Raw genomic sequence first — 8,827 nt, forward strand, 5'->3', positions numbered from 1 at the left:
CATCCTGGATTTTCTAACTTTGAAGGTATTACTAATAACACTAACCATTGTTTTTCGCTTTATCTTTAATCACTATCTTATTTTTTCTGACTTCGTAATTTCCATTTCATAAGGATAACAGGTAAAGGGCATTTTGGGCTTCTAAATAATTAATCATAACTCTAGTGACACATTTCAAAGGGCCAGGAGCAAATCGGTATTCACAGTAAAAGCTGAAGAGTCAGCATTTGCCTTTCTAAATTCTCTGTTGTTTAGAAAATTAAATAAACTGTTGTTTAGAAAATTTTTATGCATTGCCCGAACTTGGAAATTTTGCATAGAATTTGGCTTTATGATTTAGAGTTTTAGTTCCAGATGTTTTTGTGCCTATTTAACAGAGGTATTGCTTATGAATGTTTAAGAATGATTTTTGCAGTATATCTCATTGATTAAGTACTGCTACTGTCTGATTTCAAGGATGGTCCCCACAAAAATGGCTTGCACCTGTTCAAATTCTACTCTACACTTGAATTTCCATTATAATTATAATTATTTTTTGACTCCTGTACCAAGTGAACTTTATGCTGTTTATTTTTAAAACCCTTACAGGAGCAAATGATTGATCTTAAATATATCCACATGGGCCAAGGGAAAGCTTCTCTGCCTTCTGAAGGTTTGCTTGAAAAATCAACTCCCAAAAGGAGATTAATATGACATACAGATTTATTAATGTGCACATGAGGAAGAAAGAATGGGAGCTTGGATCATGGCAAAACAGGTTATCGTGGTAAACAGATTCTGGGAGAGGGAGAAGAGGAAGCGTGGCTGGCCAAGGTGGTCTTTCTATGCAGATGAAACCTCACAGGTAGCAGCTGTTAGACCAAATAGATGGTAAGTGTGTCTTTTAGACCTTTCTAGGGGTCAGACTGTCAGTTAACCTTCCCTAAATCCAGACAAGAAAAGGCCTGGCTGCATCACTGCAGATTCTGCACAGAACCAAATCTCCGCCACCAAAGACAGCTTTGCAAGGCCACTTCTGTTTGCTGGTTCTCTGAACATTCATCTCAAAATATGTCTACAAAGTATATTTTGCAGTACAGTATTTTGATTTCTTTTATATTACATAAATAAAGGGTTAAGTTCCAATTTAACTTTTAAATATCTTTATTGAACTTAATTGAATTCAGTACTCTACATTGTCTTTTGTTGTCCCGACCACTAAAGGTAAGAGCAAATGCAAATTAAACATAAGAGGGTTAATTAATTCACCATATAAAAAATAAAGGGAGAGACAGCTCCTTCTTCTACTTCTTAGAGCATTCATTTCAGAAAACTCAAGATTATAGGTTCCTTCTCGGTCTCTTTGAAATGCATGTAAATTTTTTACAAGCTAAATACATCTTTTTGCCAGTTTTATATTCCAGTAACATCTCTCTCAAAAAACTGGGAGCCATCCCTTTGAAATATAATTATCAAAGATAACACTCTTATCTCCAATTATCTGTGGGAGGGTAGGAGCCTAACTTCTGTGGACACCTGGCTCCCAGTTGTATAACTACTTCCTGTCATAAATATATGAATAGTTTATTTTTCCTTTGAATAAAGCCAATTAGCTAAGACAGATGGTGACCACAATTACCAGGTGAATCTAGGATAAATTATGTGTAACAAATGTTAGTGTCAAGTCCTCTTTCTTGAGGACTAGTTATTGTTTATCTTGAAAACATGTTTGTAATGTAAAATATGTCTCTTTAACTATATAAAATGGTAAGATTTCTTTGTCTTTGCAATCTCTCAGTAGACTACCTATGATATGCATCACATTCTGGTTTAATGCTCATTCAGTAATAAGCCATTTTCTTTCTCTGCTACATTTGTGGAGAGTTTTTTCTGGATGGGAAGAAAATTTTGCTTTTAATTATGTTTTCCCCATATCAGCAGTATTATTCCCCTCATTTCCTATGTCCACACACACAATTCACACAATTATTCCTCATGTTCATTTATAAAAGAAAGATAAGGACAATAGTTACATGTAAAATGACATGTAACTGCCCAATGGGTTCATTTTGCCTGCTGCCTAAATAAAGCCAATTTATCAAGACAGGGGAATTGCAATAGAGAAAAGAGTTTAATACATGTAGACTCAGCTAAGCAGGAGACTTGAGCTTTATTAATGCTCAAATCATCCTCCCCCAAAATTTGGAGGCTGTAGTTTTTTAAAGATAGTTTGGCATTCAGCAGGCTTGGTAAGAGGGAATGCTGATTGGTTGGGTTAGGGATACAAATCACAGAGAGTCAAGGCTGTTTTCTTGCACTGAGTCAGTTCCTGGGTAGAAGCCATAAGACCAGATGAGCCAGTTTACTAATCTAAGTGGCACCAACTGATCTATTGGAATGCAGGGCCTGAAAAATATCTCAAACACCAATCTTAGGTTTTATGACAGTAATGTTATCAACAGGAGCAATTGGGGGGGTTAGAGATCTTGTGGCCTGTGACTGCATGACTCCTGAGCCATAATTTTTAATCTTTTGGATAATATGTTAGTTTCACAAAGGCAGTCTGGTTCCTAGGCAAGGAGGGGATCGGTTTTATGGAGGAGATGTTATCATCTTTGTTTAAACTATAAACTAAATCCCTCCTACTGTTAGTTCGGCCTACGTCCAGGAAAAAAATTAGGGCAGTTTGGAGGTTAAAGGCAAAATGGAGTCAGTTAGGTCATATCGTTCACTGTCATAATTTTCTTACTGTTATAATTTTTGCAAGGTAGTTTCATTTACATACAGTGAGAATATACACTTATGGTTATCATACAAAGTAGAAGGTAACTTCCAGTTTTCTGAAAATAACTGAATACTTATCAAATATGGTAGTTATAACCTATTGAAATCCTGAAGAGAAATAGAAAGCAATACTTACTCTACTGTAAAATGACTCAAACCAACATACTCTTTCATGATTTGTAGGTTTTTTTTTTTTTTTTTTGAGATAGGGTCTCACTTTGTCACCCAGGCTAGAGTAAAGTGACGTGATCTTGGCTCACTGCAGTCTCTACCTCCTGGGCTCAAGGGTTCTTCTCACCTCAGCCTCCCAAGTAGCTTGGACTACAGGCGAACACCACCACATCTGAAATTTTTTTTTTGTATTTTTTATAGAGACAGGGTTTTGCTGTGTTGTCCAGTTCCTACTCCTGAGCTCCAGTGATCTACCTGCCTCAGCCTCCCAAAGTGTTAGGATTACAGGTGTGAGCAACTGTGCCTGGTGGATTTGTAGGTTCTTTTTGGTATAAATTACCCCCCACCTTTAAACCATAGGGCTAGTCTCCTCCCCCACAACAAATTGTCTTGGCTCCATCTATTATAAGAGTCAATCAAAGATTCATTCTGGCTTCTGGAGACATCATGAGCTAGCAGACACACAAGCTTGTAGCCCATTCTGAAAGCACACCGAGTCCTTTCTTTCTGCCTTTAAGGTCATGGACTACATCTGGCATGAAAGTTTCCATATGTACAGCCTGAAGGTAACATAATTATTATCAGGGGTATTCATGACCACATTCCTCTGCTTCAGAGACAGAGAAGGGGTATTTGAGAAGTTGTAAAAGCTTAGACTTGAAGTCAGGCAGGGAGTCCTCTTGCTCTTTCTTTTCACTAAGTTGTGTTGTGTGCATACAATGACTTGGCAATAACTATCATGACTCACATTACTTGACAATTGGCCCTATGCTATGAGCTTCTAAGGAATTATTTTCTGCAATCTCACAATAACTTTCTGAAGGGGTCCCAATTGAAGGTGAGGAATCTGTGGTATGGGGAGGTAGAGAGGCTGATCCAGAGCCCCAGAGTTGGCAGAATAAGGCTGTGAGGAGGCCTTTGAGCCCAGAGGGCCTGACAGCAAAGCCAGCTTAGTGACCACTGAGCCAAAGGGCTTGGTACAGGGAGCCCATATGTGAATGTTTGGGCAGAGTAATTGAGGGCTCGTCAGGTTTTATCAGGGCCTTTTCAGGCTGTACCTCATCTGAGTGCCAAGTTTCAGGGTGTCAAACTTGTGGATGGAGCTTTCCTTTCAGGATTCTTAAGGCCCTGTAGATCCACCCCAACAAGAGCTGGGGTATAAAAAAAACACAGAGCACATTCCTTGCTCCCTAGAAATCTATGGGGAAACACAGCTAGTGTTTCAGCAGATGCGTTCCTGTGTTAGGTCTTGTTGCACAGGTACTTAGGCTTTGCAAGTGGGCCCAGCAGTATCCTGACATTCTTCAAAGTAAATGGGCTTTCTTTAGTGCCCTCTAAGTGCATCTTAGAGAGAAGGAGTTAATTTTTCCAAAGACAAACTTGGAATAAGGACTTATTGTGGACATTCACTGGAAATTGGTGATGAGATTTATTTTTCTTTTTTTCTGGGACACTAAAAGGAAGCACAACCTTTCACTGCCACAAGAAATGAATTGAATATATGTGATTTTATATGCCTGTTTTTTCTTAAACTCACTGACCTTTTTCTTCCATATAATATTATTGACAATAAAAGCCAAGCTCTGTAAAATATTTGAAGGGATTTATTCTGAGCCAAATGTGAGAACCATGACCCACGGCAGAGACTCAAGAGGTCCTGAGAAGATGTGCCCAAGATAGTGGAGTTACAGCTTGATTTTATAGGTTTTCGGGAGACGTAGGATATCAATCAATACATGTGAGGTATACTTTTGTTCAGTATGGAAAGATGGGACAACTTGACACAAGGGACTTACAGGTCAAAGGTGGATTCAAAGATTTTCTGATTGGCTAGTGATTGCAAGATTTAAGTTATTATTTAAAGACCTGGAATCAATAGAAAAGAATATCTGGATTAACATAAGGGGTTGTGAAGACCAATGTTCTTATTATGTAGATGAGGCCTTATAGATGGCCATCCTCAGAGGCAATAGATGGCAAATGTTTTCAGAGTCTGAAAAGGTGTGAGACTCTCAGTTAATCTCTTCAGGATCACAGAAAGATCTGGAAATGGAATAGGATTCTCTATACAATGTAAATTTCCCCTGCAAGAGACAGCTTTGCAGGGTCATTTCAACAGATGTCAAATAAATGTATTTTGGGGTAAAATATTTTGATTTTTTTCAGGCCTGCTATCTCTCATGCAATGCTATACAAGAGTCAGGTTGCAATTTGATATCTTACTGCTACAATGAGTCTGTTATGTCAGTCTTAAGATCTCTATTTTAATGTCCATGTCGGTAAGCTGTGCCTGAATTCCAAAGGGAAGAGAGTATAATGAGTCATGTCTGACTCCCCTTCCCCTAATGGGCTGAGCTAGCTTTCAGGTTTCTTTGGAATCCCTAAGGCCAAGAGGAGGGGTTCACTCAATTGATTGGGAGGCTTAGAATTTTATTTTTGGTTTGCAACATAATGTACCCATCACTTTATAATAAAAAAAGAAAAACGAGCCCAACTGCATTTTCTTCCTGTTATTTTGGCAAATGTTTCTCATTTTGGCATATATTTTTGTAAAATTCTAACAAAAATATTCTGTATGCACCACAAGGATAAGAGTGATACCCGATCTCCAAGTGGAAACTGCAATGTTTCTTGCCAATAACCTGAGTGTGTTAGGATTTGTGCGGCCAAAGTCTGTCTCACTAAGAATAGAAAAGGGGAAATATTACAACAAGCTGTTAGTATAGGAAGTGTTGGGAAAGCAAGCATAGTCACTGAGCAGAATGAACAACTGTTTTCCTTTACTATGTACCCCATAGGCTTGTTTTCTTTCTGTTTCTTTTCATGGGAGTCCATAGCCTTGATAGTTTCTTTTGGATTCAGGTTCAAATTGCATCTGCTATTGTTAAACATTTTAAGGAAGACGTAATTATTAAAGCAGGTACTTACTAGTCTATGAAACTGTGAAATGGAACCTATTTAATAAATCACCTTACCCTGTGATGAGCTCATCTCCAGAGACGAAAATTTTTCTGGAATTATGCCCAGCACTAGCTGCTAATGTATATTGTTAAAATACTAAATAAAAGTTAGATATTTGTTTTACATTTAAGTTTTGCTTGTCATCAATTTCCATATGAGGGTCATTCTGAAATGTGTGGTCAGGTAGGGACATTTACTTTGAAATACTTTATTCAGAGAAGCCAATTAGCTGTCATTTGGCTTTTAAAATACCACTGTCACAATAACTTCTAGTATATACACTGTTTGAAAAATAAGGATGTTTGGAACTTTTTTTGCTTTACTAAGCCATCTGGTTCTTATTTCCCAATAGAATTTCTATAGAAAAAGGAGTAGGAACACTATTAAATCTGAGCAACTCAGCTTACTCAAACTTTGAAGTCATGTTATCAAGAGCTTTCGGCCCTTAAAAGTAATAGAAAAATGGTTACATATCATTCCAACTCCAAAATAACATTTCATGAATATTTCATATAAATCACCGTCCTTAATTTAAGCTCTAGCTTAATGTGGTGATTTCACTTTGGAATAAATTTATCAGATATTATTTCTGACAAAATGATGAACTTTAATTTAAACTTTGTAATTATAAGTTCAAAATTAGATTTATTGCCAGAGTTTTGATTTTGTTCTATTTTAATTATAAAATGAATAAGTTCTGATACAAATATCTCTATTTTTTTCCAAATGCCAGAGTTATTGTGGTAGAAACAACATTACATATGAAGAGCTGTGCGTCGTTTAATTAATGGCTGCATATTGATTTGTTAATTCCAAATAACTAAAATGACTAAAAGTAATTAACAACAAAGAACTTGTGTTCTGTGTACTGTAATAATCCAGGAAATGGTGATATAGAGATGGCATATTGGTCCTTAACCTTGAGAGTCTAGTGAAGGACAGACAAGCAGAGTGCTATGGGAGCCCAGAGTCAGGGAGGGAAAAACAGTTAAGGTGAATGATGTAGGGCAGCTAGTCAGGCAAAGAGGAGAAGACGGGAATCAGGGAGCAAGGAATTGCACAGAAAGGGAAGTTGACAGATTCAATAGACAGCAAGGACTCCACAGAGAGAACTAGGGCTGCAGGAGGGCTGAAGGCAGACAATAATGATGGAGGCATAAGCAATGGCCAGATTAAAATAGCTTTTTGTGACATGCTAAATATCTATCCCCAGATGATGAAGGTTCATTTTACAGGTGTCTTAAGAATAATCGTTTATTAACTCAAGCAACTTGTTTACAGTTGTTAATACATCATGATAATATAATATTTTAAAATTTTCTACTATTTTAAGATGCTGTATTTGTGTATGTATTTTACACACAGACACAAAACTTTTAATCTTCACAGCAGAGTCAATGATTTACACATGCTTTTAAGATATGTTGTGAACACTAAGAAGTGTTGCAAATACTGAAAATACATAAGTTTTTTTGTTTTGTTTAAAACAGATGTAAGAAATTTCCTTTATGTACATACAAGAAAGCTCTTATCTTCTGCCTTTAAAAAAAATATTTACCTAATACTGAATCATAAGTGGAAAACATTTTCATATCATCTGAGAGCTTCCAAATCTTCTCAAACTATATTTATCACAATTACTATTTTTTTTTAATAATGCTTTAAACCAGCTTAAGTAAAATGATAATGAGTATTCAGTAAGTCTGACTTGTGCTTCTTCAGCAACACCTGGGCTTATTCGAGGTAATGTTTGATGGCAAACACTATTCATTGCTTCCAGCACTGCCTGCTCCTTTGAGTCAGCTGGAGGGCTTTTAACATAGCATGTAGAGCAAGCAAGAAAATAACATTTTTTTTGCCGGGGGCGGGGAATGATGTTCTGAGAAGAGAAATATAATTACAAAGTTGAGAGATCATATTAGCAAACTTAAGCTCTACTATTTACCATTCCTGGCCTGTAGAATCAACTTTACTTTAGAAAACCTAACAGATGAATTGCTTGAATTATGATTTATTTATGCCAAGAGCTGAAAGAAACTTTTAAAACCCCAGAAGCTAATAACTCATATATTGATTTGTAGGATACTGAATCAATGGAATTCAAAGAAAATTTACACTTTAGCTGCAAAACCACATTTTACCTAACAAGGTTAATTTATCTCAATGTCCTGTTTAAAATATTTTGTTTTGTTACTAGCTTTTTTCAATGAGATGATATTAAGTGACTCGTAGGTATAAAGATTTATGACGATTTTAAAAAATAAAATCATGCAAAGCAACTGTTTTTTTCCCCCAAAAACTTTACTGTTTTTAATTGTTTAAGATCATCTTTCCTATCTTCATAACCCCAGAATCCAGGACCATCTCTATGCACCAGGTGCCAGGCCCACCCCAGTGAACTTTGATTCTAAATCCACCAGGCCAGTTCCTGTGGACTTACAATCAGGTGCAGTCCATCGAACCTAGCCACCAGACTTGTCACAGTGCCAGGACAGCTCCCATAGACACAGGGTTAAGGCCTACCCCAGAGCTAAGTTGGCTCCCTGTGAACCCAGGCTTCAGGTCTAGCCCTAAGCATTCAAGTTTCAGGCCTGCCCTTGCAGACCTGAGTATCAACCAGGCTGACTCCTGTGAACCCAGGCACCAAGCCCATCTCTCATCTAATCACTGACCCATGCACCATGAAAGTCCACCCAGACACTCCAGCAGCAAGCCAGCCTGACAGACCATTTCAGAGAAGGCCCATTCGTGGATCCTAATATTTATTCAGAATATTGGACAGGCTGTGTATTATTCTGTTCTCACACTGCTATAAAAATACTACCAGAGACTCAGTAACTAATAAACAAAGGGGGTTTAATTGACTCATGGTTCCACATGGCTGGGAAGCCTCAGGAAAGTTATAATCATGGTGGAAAAAGGAAGCAGGCAC

This window comes from Pongo pygmaeus, chromosome 4, assembly GCF_028885625.2.
Source record: "Pongo pygmaeus isolate AG05252 chromosome 4, NHGRI_mPonPyg2-v2.0_pri, whole genome shotgun sequence".
Taxonomy (NCBI): domain Eukaryota; kingdom Metazoa; phylum Chordata; class Mammalia; order Primates; family Hominidae; genus Pongo; species Pongo pygmaeus.